Source organism: Lissotriton vulgaris, chromosome 5 (genome assembly GCF_964263255.1).
Source record: "Lissotriton vulgaris chromosome 5, aLisVul1.2, whole genome shotgun sequence".
Taxonomy (NCBI): domain Eukaryota; kingdom Metazoa; phylum Chordata; class Amphibia; order Caudata; family Salamandridae; genus Lissotriton; species Lissotriton vulgaris.
The window spans coordinates 1,485,086,078-1,485,102,512 of NC_141693.1; positions in this window are offsets into that span (position 1 = coordinate 1,485,086,078).

The following is a 16,435-nucleotide window of genomic DNA, read 5'->3' on the forward strand; positions in this document are numbered from 1 at the left end:
CATGACACTACAACGCACACCACTACAACGCATGCCATTACAACACAGTCATTACAATCCATACCATTACAACGCATAGCATTACAACACATAGTACCCTTACCCTATCCAACACTTACCCTACTCTTGCACCCCCTGGAGTTAGAATAGTAATTTTTACCCCTACACTATCCAACACTTACCCTACTGTTGCACCCCCTGGAGTTAGAATAGTAATTTTTACCCCTACACTATCCAATACTTACCTTACATGCAATGTAATGTTATGCGTTGTAATGGTATGCGTTGTAAATGTAGTATGCGTTGTAGTGGAATGCGTTGTAAAGGTAGTTTCACCGAATTCGTTGTAATGGCATGCGTTGTAATGGTATGCGTTGTAATGGATGTTGCGGTGTAAAAATTGCGTTGTAAAGGTAGGCGTTGTAAAAGTATACGTTGTAACGTCATACATCCCAAAATGGAAGTTTCCCTCCATGATGCTGTATGGATGTGATATTCCCCATTTAGTTTGGTCTGGGACATTTTAGGGAATTCACAAACCGACCAAGTAAGGTCCCTGCTTTGCTGGGAAACAATAGACTAACTAAAAACTGTTTTGTATGCTTCTGGCAGCTCTGCTTGACAATCTACTCAGCAACAAGCTACTCCCGCTTGGAGTGTTTAGCCTGTCGCTTCTTACATGCCGTACTATGGAAGCGATGTGGAAATGCCATCAGCTCCTCCCAGGACCTCTGCACTGTCCCACTTGGAATATACATCACTGAGTCCACTTGGTTGCATGTCAGAATATTGTTGGTAAAATATCATTTGATAGAAATATCAGTGGCGTAGCTAGGCCTTTTGCTGCCTGTGGCGGTCCCAGCCTCTGCCGCCCAGCGGCGGTCGTAAGAGTGGGGGAGGTGGATGCTGGCGATCGAATCCTGCGTTTGCCACCCCGTGTGGCCGCAGCTAAGAGCAAGGGTGAGGCAGCCGCCCCCAAAACTAGTGCCGCCCCGGCGTACTGCTTGCCCACCCCCTTGCTACACCACCGAGAAATATTGTATCCTATCCTGAATATCATACACAAAAATGTTGTGCTACTTAGTGTATGCAGATTTTCTAATAATACCTTAAATGGAGCTATATTTATAAAAATAATATTAAGGAGACAATATTTCTGTCAGGTGATATTATAGTAACAAAGGTTAGTACCATGTAGTCCAGTTGCTCCCTGATCACACCTCTCCTTTTTAGAACAAATATAGGAAGATGTGCACTGCTCTAGCTAGCCAAAGTTATGAGTTATTCCAACATTCTGCCTGTCCCTGGCTAAATAGTGACCCATCTTTGATATATTGTGGATGCTTTGAAATAATTAGGGCTATCCATTTTGTGATGGTGGAACTCTCACAACGGTGTTCAATTTATAGTGGCCATTCTTCATATAATCCTGGGCTGGCTATTCCTTCTGCAGTGGAGGCAGATGGCACAGATTAGATGAACAGTCCTGGTATTTGATGATGGTGATAAATGGACATGAAAAGTAGGGGCTCTCTCTATGTACACATGAGAGCTTGTTGAAAATAACAAGCTATTTTGGGACCAAACAGGTATGTACTAAAAATGAAAATCTGATTTTTCATGACAAAATACAGGTTGTGTTTTTTTTTGGGGGGGGGCCTTATTTGAGCAAAATGCAACTTTTGTATTTCAAGATGAAATGTCTATATTTTCAGAAACAGTCAAGCTGACGTTTCAGAGAAATGTGTTGTATTTCAGAAATATATTTCAAAATTATATATAAAGGTGATATTTGCAGGTTGATTTATTCTTAGATGTGGAGGCTTATTGATGTTTTTTGTTGCTAGGTATCAGTTACTGCTAAGGCTATTGTTGAATTACTTTTGAGAAGGTATTTAATTATCGATATTGGACTAAAGCTGTATGATGTCACTGCTGCTGCCTGGGGCCTAAGCATGCAGGATTCGTGTCTGTCCTCTGATCCTGTCTGCTTTCTGTGATTGAGCAGTGGCACTGCTCTGTGAGGATGTAGGATTTGGTAGCCCTCCTGTCTATGGCATGTGTGTGAGATGTGTTTATCTTTTGATTTTTCACCCTGCCCCTTCCGAGCACATACTCAGAATCGGATTGGAGGACGCAGATTACAAAATGAAGTGTAGAACAATGCTATGTACAAAATTATAATATATTTGAAACTGCATGATTTGTAGCTACATGTAATACAGAGAGCTCTTTAGCCATTTTTGTTGAAAAATTGTGAAGAAAAAAACTATTGTTTGCCACTAATGGATCAAAGACTTTTGGGGGGTTGTGATTGCTTGTTTAGCACACCACAAAGGTGCTGGATTATTGTACTATTGCCCCTTCAGAACCTCTAGACCTTCAGGTCATTTATGTATAAATTAGCTGTAGTGGGTCAGGTGCTAGCACCGAAGACAGGTGGTACTGGCAGTGGGTAGCGCCAGTAATGAAATGCAGGGCCGAGCAGTGACTGTAAGTTACACCTTCCTGAGAAAAACTCTGGGTCTTGGCACTTAGGGCCATATTATCAAGCAGGGGCGATACATTATCGCCGCTTTTATCGGTAGGAAACTGCAACGAAAGCGGCGATAATGGGCTTGATAATATGCCCTTGGGAATTCCCATAGAAGCCCAGGTTAACACCAGAACCTGGACCTCTATGGGAATTCACAAGGGCATATTATCAAGCCCATTATCGCCGCTTTCGCTGCAGTTTCCTGTCGATAGAAGCGGCGATAATGTATCGCCCTTGCTTGATAATATGGCCCGTGTTTTTTTAACAAATTAAGCGCAAGTAAACGTAATTCAGAAAAGCTCTGAGAAAGCATGTAACCGCATCTAAGCTAAAACCCAGCTCACCATTCCCGTTCGGTCCTATAGATTTGGGATAAGACTGGCTGTAAATTGGAATAAACCTATTAGGCCTATGAACAAAGACAATTACTGCAAGCCCTTCAATTACTGTACAAACAACAATGCATTCTCAAATTATGCATTTTGAGGAGTAGGAACAGGCATAGGCCCCACTAAAAACGCCTGCACACCCGTCCACAATAACAGGCACACACATACCTCGTAAGATCAAAAGATCCTTGTGTAGGGAAGGTATTGCAATATTAGAAAACAGAGGAGACGCACCTCTGTGAATCCTCACTACCCAAGCTGTATTCTTTGTCACTAAGATGCTCCCTGTCCCCGAGAAGACCAAAGATCTCCTTCCCTCAGTATCCCCTTAGCTTCACCTTCTATTGAGAATGACCCTTCCTAATTACTCACGGGCCACCAGTGAAGAGTTGGGAGCTCATTAAGAATGAATGTTTGCATGATTAAAGATAATATTTCAGTCATTGCCGAACAGGCTAGTTGCTCCTTCGTAGCCCTCTAAGATTCAAAGCTCTCCTCCCCTGGTTTACTCTCCACATGCTAGGAGAGACGAGGCTGCGAAAGGGTTACTCCTGCCTGCTCCCCCAGGAATGTTTGCTGTAAATACTCCTGATATCATCTGCTCCAGTCTCAGCAGGGGATTGCCCTGCCGCATTTAAAAGAACTTTTACAGTGCCCTGCCTCGATGGTAATGGCTCAGGGGTGCACTGATCGTTGTCTTGCAAGCACTGGAGCAGGCGGGTTACTCCTAGTTACAGCAGCTTCTAGGCGCTCACACTCTCCTTGATGGTCACCAATCAGGCTTTCACCCTGGCTAGGATGTATGACGTTACAACGCATGCATTTACATCGCATGCCTTTACAACGCAATTATTACAATGCAGTCCATTACAACGCATAGTGCTTTGGGGCGCTGGATAGTGAATAGTTTAATCTACTATTCCAACTCCAGTCCCCGTGGACACTAGGGAAGGTTATTGGATAGTAAATTAACCTATTCCCTATCCTAGAGCGCCCCCCAGAGCAATGCGTTGTAATAGTTTGCGTTGTAATGGTTGCGTTGTAAAGGCTCTGCAATGTAAAAGTTGCGTTGTAAGTGTTGTTCACCCCCTGGCTAAGGTACCGAGCCCGCACTGCTTGGCATGGGTAATACTATGGCTGTATCTTGGGCATTAGCTATATTATCTGTGGGTCTGGCCCGTTACACAGCACCCTGAGGCGTCTGCACACAAGTAAACAGTACCCAGTCACACACAGGGAATCCCTGTGTGTGACTGGGTACTATTTACACAGCCTCAGGGTGCTGTGTAACGGGTCAGACCCACAGATAGTATAGTTTGTTTACAAGTTTTATGGGGAAAATATCTGTGCTGGTCTCTAAATTTTCCCTTGGACCCTCCCACCCCATTTTGCATCTTGTATATCTTGGGCATCTCACAGTGTTGCTGCTCCCAGAGCTCTCTGCTGTGTTTGTTACTGTTGATAATTAGGTTTTGGTGGAGAGAGTGAAGAAGTTGGCATGCCCAATGTGCACTTCAGGAAAACTGTCCCAATCTTTCTTATCTCATCTCTACTGGCTGGACCGTGGTGTGCTACAGTGAACCCCCAAACTCAACTGCATGGTTCATTATCGATATTCAACCTCTTCTCAATGTTAAAAAGAGTTCAAAATCAGCAGAACTATGTTGACAATGCACAAATTGTGTTTGACCTGGATGGGCCCCCCAGATCAACAGTTACCCCTTCAAAAGTGAAGTGCGCACTACTCAGGAACAGCATTTATAAATAAATAATCAGCAAACAGTTTGTTCCTATAGGATATTTGTGACGTTGTAACATGAAATCTTCCTGGCTTCGAACATGAGAACCTTCTCTCCTTCCAGGTGGATAAGGTGATGATTGTGAGAACTGTTTTCTTCTTACTAATGCATATCGGGAAATTAATCCTTTTCATCCCCAAAAGCTGAAATTCAATTACTGTGAATTCCTTTATTTAGCTGCGAATAAGCTACACACACGCCAGGCACACACCTTAGCCCTGCGGCGCTAAGGTGTGTGCCTGGTGCTAAGCATGGGCGAATTTTGCGAATCTCGCGTTCGCGAATTTTGCGGATTTGCGAACTCGCAATCCGCAAAATCCGCGAATTCCCGCGAATTTGCGGATTTTTTTTTTGTGTTCGCGCGTGTTTCTGCCAGTTCGCGAGGGTTTTTACAATTTCGCAATTTGCGAACTTACCTGTCGGGTCGCAAGTTTTGCGAACTTGTTGTTTCTACGTGTCCAGCCTGTTTGGGATACTCTTCTTCATCACTGCCACTCTCTGTCACCACTGCCACTCTCTGACTACTCATGCCACCCTCTGGCCCACCCATGCCACCCTCTGTTTCATCACCACACCCTCTGGTTGTCCAGTGTACATTATTTTCGGCAAAGCAAAGCACACCTTCCCTGCCTCAAGTGACCTGAATTAATTTGGGGCTGATTAATGTGTCACAGAATATTTTTTTAGCTGGCACCTGCTTCCTTAGTGCTTCCTGATTAGTGATCTTTTGCACTTGCTAAGTGCTTTCATTGTTGCAAAATTAGTTACAACACCTGCCCTGCCCCAACTGACAATAATGAATTAGGGGCTGATTAATGGATTTTAACTTCCAGCCTGGCTCCTGCTTGTCTCCCTTAGCTGTAATTCAGGACCTTTGTGGCATATGTGTAACTATTCTGAGGTTCAGAGCAGGGTCACATAATAGTTGCAACTGGCAACTGAACTCTGGAGGGGCCCCTCAGGAAGCACTACAGGAAATGGCTACTAATGATGAGCCTGAACTTTTGAACCTGGTAAGTAGTTTCAGTTTTGCTAAGATCGTATTTCTGCAATTTAGCACTTACTCGCGGGGTGCGAAGTTGTACTGGCAAGCCGCGAACTCACGCGAACAGTGCGAGCAAGCCATAAAATCCGCTGCTCGCGGATTTGCGGATTTTGCGGGAGATTCGCGGATCTCGCGGATTGCGAATTTACCGAAAATCCGCAAAATCCGCGAGCGAAACGGATTTTCCGCCCATGCTTACCTGGCGCAAGGCAGCAGTAATCATGTCTTTGAAGATATGGCACTCTCCTGCTCCCTCCCTGTAATGCAACGCAGCGCAGCCTTGTGGGTGGCTGCGCTGCGTGAGTTTTTTCGTAAATCTCCCTCCAGGTTTCTGAAGCTAGAAGGACGCTGCGCTGACTACCTGTGTAACAATATGACAGCCTCGGCGCATGAGAGCTGCATCTTGATTGCACGCACACCACTGATTCTCCAGCAGAAAGAACCAGAATCCAACCCCCGATCTGTGAGGAATCTTCAATGTTCGGTTGTGAAGTTGCCTGAACTTCATTGTGCTGCGAGTACATTCAAATGGAAATGTGGCGCTATAAGAATATCTATACATATCGAATATTCTTATGCAGACTCTATACTGCAAGTATAGGCAGGGTGGGTTCTCAACTATCCACCATTGAAATAAAATATTACACTCCCTGCGTGTTTACAGGATGCACAATCAGCACAGAGTGAGTAACTGTCCTTCCTGCCTTCTGCTTCTACCATGAGAAGCAGTTACTTTATCAAACTGAGAGCAGTTGGTCTTCGTGTCCTATACAAATGTTTCTGTTTAGTACTATACTTTAATCCTCAAACTTGAAAAAAGAATGGAACACATGACAGTCTCTCAATCGATGCAGAACAAGAGGTAACAGATGCAGCAAAGCAGGAAAAAGGAACAACTGAAAAAGGCCTACTGGAGAAACCACAAAATCTAATTGACAATACAATAATTCTCACACTTGGTTTCTGAACGTCAGAAGCTCGTAGTAGAAGACAATTATAACAGGAAACACTACAGCAAAGCTTGGCTCATCCAGTGGAAATTAGGTAAACATCAGACACTAGGATTATGACTGGGCCAGAATGAAAGATTGGCCTCCACACCCACTACACGTGGCTTTCTGTTGTGCATATTGTACTTTGAATGCAGGATGTACCTCTAGTCCTCTACCTGTTACCAGTCTTTCTGATCATCATCCACTGTGCAAGGCCTTTGTCAATGAACGACAGCTTGGGTGCAAAACTTTGCTTGGCGCCATTCGCCACAAGCAGAGGTAACTAAACATGGACATGGTGACCGCCAAATCTCTCCGTCCCCTGCCCACCATTGAATCCTATATACCTGCTTCACGAGCCCATCCACCTCTACCTTCTGTTAAATGCCCTAGGCTTTCAGGATGTCTCCCCCACCCCCCCAGCTAACTCATTTCTTTGCTCTATTGCCATGTGTTGAGAAACAGAGCTATTATGACATTGAACTGTGGCATGTATTTTAAAGAATGTTGGCACATGTATTCTGTGTTGCAGAAAAAAACATAAACACGTTTTTTTTTTTAAGTGGGTACACAATCAGGGCTGCAGGCCCACAAGTAGCATTTAATTTATTTACAGGCCCTGGGTACATTTAGTACCACTTTACTAGGGATTTACAAGTAAATTAAATGTGCCAATTGGGTTCAAGCCAATTTTACCATCTTTAAAGAAGAGAGCACAAGCACTTAAGCACTGGTTAGCAGTGGTAAAGTGCACAGAGTTCTAAAAGCCAACAAAAATGGGTTCAGAAAACAGGAGGGTGAAGGCAAAATGTTCGTCGATGACCTTGCAGAAAGGGCCAAGTGCAACAGAAAGCACAACATTTAGGCACACTCTGAAATACATCACCCCGCCGTAGAATTCCCTGCTCACCGCAGTGGACATTGGGAGCTGGGTGTGTTATTCTATCACACCCTTCGCCCTTTTCTCCTTGAATTTAGCTCCAGTCCCTACATTGTTTCTTAGGTGTCTAAAACTGGCGGGGGCAATAGGCAGCTGTCCAAATCTCATGGAAACCACAATTTTTGGGGGATCACACCCAATAGATTTCCCAAGCTCTTCAAAGGCACCTGCTGGTTTTGTGGAGAAAAGGGAAATGAACAAATATTTCCTATTGCTTCCTCTGAGTTGTACTTACAAAAGTGACGTTTTTAAAAAAAATCTAACAGACCAGTCACAGAATCTCTTGATCTTACAGGGTTAAAGCTACAGGGCCCTGCCCAAGGCTCCTGAATCAATATTCACACAAACCATTGTATTTTATAATATAGCCTTATAGCCCGCCGTAGAGGGCTATACCGGCTATTAAATGCCTGAGCCGAAGGCGAGGACCTTTAACAAGGGAGAGGGGCTTTAGTAGTCGGTAAAGCCTAGTTACTAAGGGTTATAACGATATTAGAACATTCTGCCACTAGAGGGCAGAATGTTCTAACAAAAAAAAACAAAGGCTAATGGGAGAGTGAGAGGAATGGAATCCCCTCAGGCTCCCTGAATCCCTTGTTCACAGCCAGAGCTGTGAACAAAGAAACATTGGAATGTTGGAGCTCCGGGCTTATACCAGCCATTATATGCCTGGAGCACTCCATTGTTTTCAATTGAGCTCCCAACATTCCAATGTTCTAATATAGCCTTATAGCCCGCCGTAGAGGGCTATACCGGCTATTAAAGGCCCTCTCCAGTGGTAAAGGCCCCGAGCCAAAGGTGAGGGCCTTTAACAAGGGAGAGGGACTTTAATAGCGGTATAGCCCATCTACGAAGGGCTATAAGGCTATTAGAACATTCTGTCACTAGAGGACAGAATGTTCTAACAACAAAAAACAAAGCCTTTTGGGAGCGTGAGGGGATTCGAATCCCCTCAGGTTCCCTGAAGCCTTTGTTCACAGCCAGAGCTGTGAACAAAGAAACATTGGAATGTTGGAGCTCCAGGCTTATACCAGCCATTTTAAGCCCAGAGCACTCCATTGTTTTCAATGGAGCTCCCAACATTCCAATGTTCTAATACTATTTATTATGTTCGAACCATGTGGATAGGAATCATTATCATCATGATAATGAATAGCTCAACAATAAAAAAAATACTATCTGACCAAACTTATCACAGAACCCTAGCCAAACACTTAAAAGCTCCACAATTCCCTTGCGCCGCTATATTATTACCATTCAGTTTGTTGCTGGGCTATGGACTTTCGACGTGTAACTATGGACCAGAGGGCCTGCAGTTTACTTTCCCAACAGCATAGCTCTCAACAACCGGTTTATCTTTTTTCCCCATGCCAGATGATGGTGAGTTTATGCACGCTTTCTTCTTTAGTATTTCTATGAAGTGATGGGGGTTCACTTGCTCAGACCCCGACTTCAAGCTGAAGACAAGGCTTTCATTTTAAGCTTTAGTTCTTGTTTCTTTGACACCAAAGAATATTAGAAGCTGAAGCTTGTTACTAGGTCTTCATGCAGACTGTAGCTATAGCCACTGGTAACATTCAGCAAGAAAATAGAAAATATTCTGCTTTAGCTGAAGCAATGTAGAACAGAAAATGTGTCACTTTTGATCAAACAAAACATTCCATGGCTACCAAGGAAGCACAACATGCGATACAAGCCATGCACCAATGGTTATATGATGCGGGGACAAAATATGCCGTCTGCTTGCATGGCTCAGTAGGAAAGAATTAGAAAACAGGTGGGTGACACAGATACAGACTGACACTGGCCAGACGCACAACACCCCTTTAGCAATAGCTAACGCATTCACAGATTATTATGAACACTTTTATACACAACGTGACCTGGCAGGACCCGAGCAGATACAGGCCTACCTCCAACACGTGCACCTTCCGAAGCTGACTGATAGTGATTCACAGATATTAGTTGGGACAATCAATCACCACAGAGGAAGTTGTAACTGCCATTGGCCAGCTGAAGACTGGCAAGGTCTCTGGTCCTAATGAGCTCCCCCTGGAATTTTTGTAGCAGAACGTGACACTCTTTTGCCCACACTTCCTTCAACTATACTTAGAGGCACATGAACAGGTGGTCTCCCTAGAGACTTGAGGCCTGCCACAATCGTGGTGATCCCCAAAGAGGGCAGACCAACGCAGGAGTGTAGCTCATATAGACCGATTTCCCTCATCAATATGGAAACTAAAATACTGGCTAGGATATTAGCCACCGGACTCAGGAGGGTCATATCGGAACCGATACATTGGGACCAATCTGACTTTATGCCTAAATAGTCGACAAGGCACAACTTCCGGAGGCTACATAACTGGTTGGAGGTGGCAACCACTAAAGAACACCACATTTCATCCTGCTTCTGGATGCTGAAAAGGCTTTTGACACTGTCTATTGGCCATTTCTTATGGTAGTGTTGGAAGAGTTCAGGTTTGGCCCAGCATTTAGGAGGTAGATTGCCGTTCTTTATGAAAAACCACTGGCCAGAACTAGAGTCAACAGGGTAGTGTCTAAGGAATTCTCGATAGGTCTGGGCACACAACAGGGATGCAGTGGCGGCTGGTGAGATTTGAAAGTGGTGGGGCTGGAAATTTTTGGCGTAGAATGGCGTGCGAGCGAGCGCAGCGAGCGAGCCCGAACCACCTAAGGAGGGTTCGGGGGGGTTCTCACCCCGAGAAAATTTTGAAAAATTAGCAGCCAAATGGTGGATTTTCAAGACTTTCAAGCCATTGTGCTCAACAGAAACAGGCCACTGCCTCCCCTAAAACTATCATGAGTTCCAAGGCCTCATGAATAAACCATTCTAAATTGCAATAAACCACAATTAATTTTAACAATGTTGCATAAATAGGTTGGATCTGGCTACTTGAGATAAAATGGCATTCAAGGTAGCCCGTCAGAGTAAAAAGCCTACTTTTTCCACATATAATTGAATCTCATATTGGTTAGTGTTCATTTTTTGGAACTCAGTAGCATGCATAGGTTAACAATCATGGCCTAGATGTATCAAGCCGTTTGCGATTCGCAAAGGCCAGAATTTTCAGAATTCCGGCGTTTGCGTATCGCAAACTGTATTTTTGCATGCAACAACAATTCACAAAATAAGGAATCACAAAAATTAGCGATTCCTTATTTTTCTTTAGCAATTAAGGAATCACAATTTTGCGATTCCTTAAATGCTATGTATGTAGCATTTTGGAATTGTGAATTTAGGTTAAGAAATCGCAAATTACAACCAACTTGTAGTTGGTGGTAATTTGCGACTTCTTTTAAAAATGCACAATTTGGCATTTGTGAAGGTGGCATGAGAGGCACATACATGCCCATCAGCATGCTTCCAGAAATCCACCTTATGTACGTTTAGACAGAGACCGTCCAACTCTTTCAACAGGAACTGGAATGAGGCACAAGCACAACACCTTAAATAAGGTCAAACTCATCTATCTAATCTTTTAATACACCCAGCACATGCCCTGCCACTTGTATTTTGGAGACTAGTGGGCCTTTCTGAGTGTAGTTTAGTTGGAAGAAGGGATGCTACTGTAATTGACAATCACAGTATCTGGGATAAAGTTAAACCTACAGCAATATACTCGGCCACATTAATTACAACCCAGACTGCGCCAACAAGGCCCCAAGAGAGGCCTGGGCTGTCAGATGCATTAACGCTTACACGTGCCCAGCCCAGTACCTCACGAACCAGATCCAAAACAGGTTATTAGAAAGCTTTTACAACGTGTCAGAGAATTATTCAGCAGCAGCCGAGGTGGTGGTTTTTCAGGCGCCTCATTAAAAATGCTTTCCTTTTAACAGTGTATAAAATCAAGTATGCATTATATTTCTCACGTTTCACTACATTTCTACTAAATAATAATAATTAAGAACAAGCAATGGCATAGCCAAGAGGTCTCGCCTTTGGGACCATATATAAGTGTTTAGCCATGCAACAGTTGATGTTGTTGCACCAGGGATATTGTGCTGAATAACTAAACACTTATAAAGTCCCAAAGGTGAGACCTATTGGCTATGCCAATGCTTGTGTGTAATGTCTTTGTTGTTGTTTAGATACATAAACAGCAAACACATTCATGTTGCACTATAAGCATACCCAGAAGCATATACAGACAAAATGTAGAGAGATATGCAGTGAGACAATACACAAATGGCAACATGCAAACACAGGTGGTTGTCAATGGATGCGCTGATGGCTGTTAAGAGGAATACATAGTTAAAGAGACTGTTGGATGACTGTATGTGCATATTATGGTGGATCGGTGTTAATCACATAAGTAGCTTGTTGCACATGCGAACATATGGGTGAACAGCCGGGTGTTAGAGGATGGATCAATGCGCAGCTAAGAGTGGATGGATATGTGCTTGGTTGAAGGTGGTTCAGGGATGAATAGGTATGGCTGGATATACAACTTTACGCAGATCCATGTGGATAACTGAGCAGGATAAGTGTGCGTTCAAGGGTGGGTGGGCCAAAGATTAAGTGAGTGCATAGCTGGGGCATGGGTAGGGGTAGGATGTGTGGATGTAATTGCATAGGTGAATGGAGGAATGCATAAGAGTGGGAGTGGATGCCTCCAACAGCATTTAAATTAAAAGAGTCATGGTTTGCTCGTGACATTCTAAACATAAAAAATTGGGACCCATAGAGGATTAGTGTTGAATTAGTAAAGTATATGAAACATGCAAGTACATTTTAAGTAGTGGATAGGTTAGTCAGTTATTTGGATTTGGAATGATAGCACGCAGAAGGATATAGGAGGAAAAAAGGTTTGTATTTACAGCACAGGATCACAAAATGGGAACTCTCTTAAAATCATGTAAGTGTGCAATAAGTGGTCTTAAAACAGGCACAAAAACGAAATAGCAATTGATTCATAAAATATAGTAGCATGCCTTAGGGAACAAAGGTGGAGCAAGTCAAGACCCACATACGCGCCCAGTCTACTGAGGAGATGCCAATATGGTGAGAGGGTATGCGTGCTGGAAGGGATTCGTGATAAAGGACATTTATCCACGATCGTGCTGGCAGGATGGTGTTTTATTCACATCATTTGAAAACTTACAGCAATGTGCAAGAGATGTTTACTCAGTCACCTGGCTGTCATTAGATTCCACATTAAACGTATGTGTCACCGCTATACAGGTATTAACGTCGTATGCTGAGTACAGTAATGAGGACTTCTAGTCTGCATATTTAAATGAAATCACTGTGAAGGCAGCTGAAATCTGCAAAAGGTGCTTTTTCAGTGACACTCTTTATACAAAACCCTTAATTAATCTTGAGAGATCACCACCAGTACTACACAACATAACACCCATTTGTGTCGTTCAGGAACAGTTAAAGCATGTCTGGAGTCCTATAAGTTATTTTTCAAGCATTGCAATTTGTATCCATTTTACCTTTATCTTTCATTGGCATCTTTATTTTTTTCATTGACAAATATGTAATATCTAATGTTTTTCACAGTGCTGCTTCAGCTGGTTTTGCAGCCATTGTACTGTAATTACCGAGGGCCTCGTAGTTAAGTGAGTGAAGCATGTGGTCCGCCTCATTAGAAGTAAAGGCTGCAGTACCCCTACTGAGATTCAAACAGTTTACACATAAACCCCCAACAAATGTGCATTACTGGGACGGATAGCCACACATATATGCTAATGCATACATACACGTGCTCACCATGTGCATTAAGTGCGACGCATACAACATGTGGTTAAATACTCATAGCTGCCAAGGTTTCAGATTGCCATGTGTGACATTTTCATAATTTCTGTGAAATTATGAGTGACATTTCAACAACTATGAGTGACACTTTCTCGCGAGCTAAAATCATCCAATGAAGACAAGGGAAACTTCGAAATATCAGAAATTACAGCCATATGAGCAACAAGAAACTCCAAGAAGTTCTTGAAACTGCTGCAGAGCACCAGAAATGAAAGGGCACTAACCCTAGTGCTCCCTCCTGTAACATGACTGCACTGTAAGGAATGGGTAGGCATGCAAACAGCGGTGTGCCCTATACTACATGCTCCGCTTTTTGCATCTTCTTTTACCATCACCACATCACGTCTTTCCTCTTCTTCTTCACGTGTTATTCTTCAACCATCATCAAATGCTGAACTTCTTTCTTAGTTCTTACCAACCAAACACCATCCGCCTTTCGTCATTAGCCCATTGGATACCTTTCTTTTCTACCTGTACCTTACACCATAACTGCATCCTGCACCTGTCCCCACTCACCACCCCCTTCGCTTTCACCATCACTACTAGCCTTCCATTACAAGGTGTACTTCGTTTTCACCACAGCCATAATTTGCACCATTAACAAACGCCGGGCCCTGCACCTTTCATCATCATTGCACCTGACCTGAGCCTTTCTTTCACCATTTCTAAAGAGCGATCCTTACAACTTCTTCAACACCAGTATTACACCGTAACTGCATCCTGCACCTGTCCCTGCTCACCATCCCCTTCGCTTTCACCATAACTACTAGCCTTCCATTACAACATGTACTTCGTTTTCAACACAGCCACATCTTGCAGAGTCAGTCTGAGGATAAGAAAATAAGTTCAGATCTCCAAAAATGAGGACCTACTCCAAAACAAATTAAGCTCTGCCATTATCACAAGTACCAACCCGCTATTCCATTCAAGTGTGAGTTGCCCAATTTGACCATTAGTTGTGCTGTGGCGTTTAGGGTTTTCCTGCATTTTCTGAACTTTACAAAGAATTCCACACTAGGCAAGATGTCTCTTGGTTAAATAAAAAACAGGAGTTATAATTACATTGCAGTCCTACAGTCGTCGTCATCGGGTACCAGCAACTGTTGACAGATCTCATACTCTGCGTATCACTGAAATGGCAGCAGTCAAGTGTGGGCAGCCCACAATAGAAACAGCTGCACTTTATCTCGTTGTGTTCCAGCAGATTGTCTCAGAGAGCATCACTACGCTATCCTCACACTACCAGCCAAGTCTGCCCTGAGATCCCTGCGCCCGGTGTTGTGTTACTAGTGGCTGGGTGTCAGCAAGGCAGACGCACAACAGCTATGTCCTCCCTGCCCTGCCAGCCTTACCTGCCCTCACCCCTAACCCCGCACAAGGTCCTACGCATTTGGTGTTGAAGAATGTAGTGTGCTATACACTATGCCCTTGCCACTATTAGTGAGCTCATTATTATGAACACCTATGATGCAAATGCCCTTGTAATGTATAGGTGAGGGAAAAAACACAAAGTGCTAGTGTGATTCACAAAGCTAGCTCTCTTGCTAAGCAAACAGACCCTTTCATCACACTGGAGAGCCACCAAACCCACAGATGTCTTGCAGCGGCACATTACACTCCTCCAATGGGAGTGGCCGAGAGTGTAGCCCTACATTACGAGGAAGCCTGACATCTATGTAAAAGATCTGTAGTGGTAGCCCGGGACGCCATGCTCACCCAGTTTACAAAACTGGTACGTTAGGACACCCCGTGACCAAATGACTGCCTATAATTTTGCCCTAAACCTGGCCCTCTGCTCTGACCTCAATCGCTGACACACAGAACAACATGGTTTGAATTTGGTTGCACATAGGCAGGTCCCATGGGCCGAGGTGGTGCCTTAGATGGATCTGCTCCGTGGGGGCTCCCGCCTGCACATGTATTATCTGAGGTTACCCTGCGAGCCCCTGCTCGTGCAGCTGTTCAGTTGCCCCCTCCCTAAAAGTTATGACATTCTTCTCCCCTTCTATCTTTTGCAGTTACACATACTTCATAACTTAGTATTGTGGCTCAGATTCCACATAGCGGACTCAGCCTCGACACACATGGACAACACCAGCACACGCTATTCCCTATGCAAGATCTGCCTTGATGTTTTATATTTCCCTCAAACACTAGCCTGGTAATAAAGTACAGAACGTAGGCTGAGCTTCGCCAACATCTAACTCGTGCTAATCGTTTCTTTTGTGGCTGTATCTAATATTCAGATGTATCCAAACCTCTACAACTTTTTTTTTTAAAAGGGGTGTTTCTCCTTGTACTACAATTTGTAAAACACTCTACCTCAGAGACATCAATGCTTTTAAAATGGAAAGCGTGCGATGCTTCCTTAACATTGTCTTGTGCTTAACAGTGTCTTGTGCGGGAGAGAACTGTACAATTTCCTTTAAGTAAATTATATTACCAAACGTTTACAGATATCATAATACCATGCCTGAATGGAAGATCCCACTTGTTGCCGGGGAAGCCTTGTTTCGTTGAAATAATGTTCGAGCAAAGGGTAGCAAGCATGGCTGGAGAAGATTGATGCTTAGGCATAGGCAGATTAAGTGTTTTGCCCAGAATCACAGGATGAGTGGGACTCCCGCTAGATTAGAAGCTGGTCCCCCGGCTTCAAAGTCGGCCGCTCTGGCCGTTAAACCACATCCTATCACTCTAATTGTATCAGAGACCATGCATTCTGCATTTGGAACAATGGGAAGGGAACCTTTCTTGCGTTCCAATACTATTCTTTTTTTCCAGAATTCCGAAATACTTCCCATTGCAGACCCAGAGACTCCTGAAGAAACCCACGTCATTAATACTTTCTCTGTTCATGCACCACTTGCTAACGACCTTTCTTTTCATTTCACGACCCCACGTAAATACAACGGGTATTATTCTCCCACCTGTTACAAATCTACCTTCGAA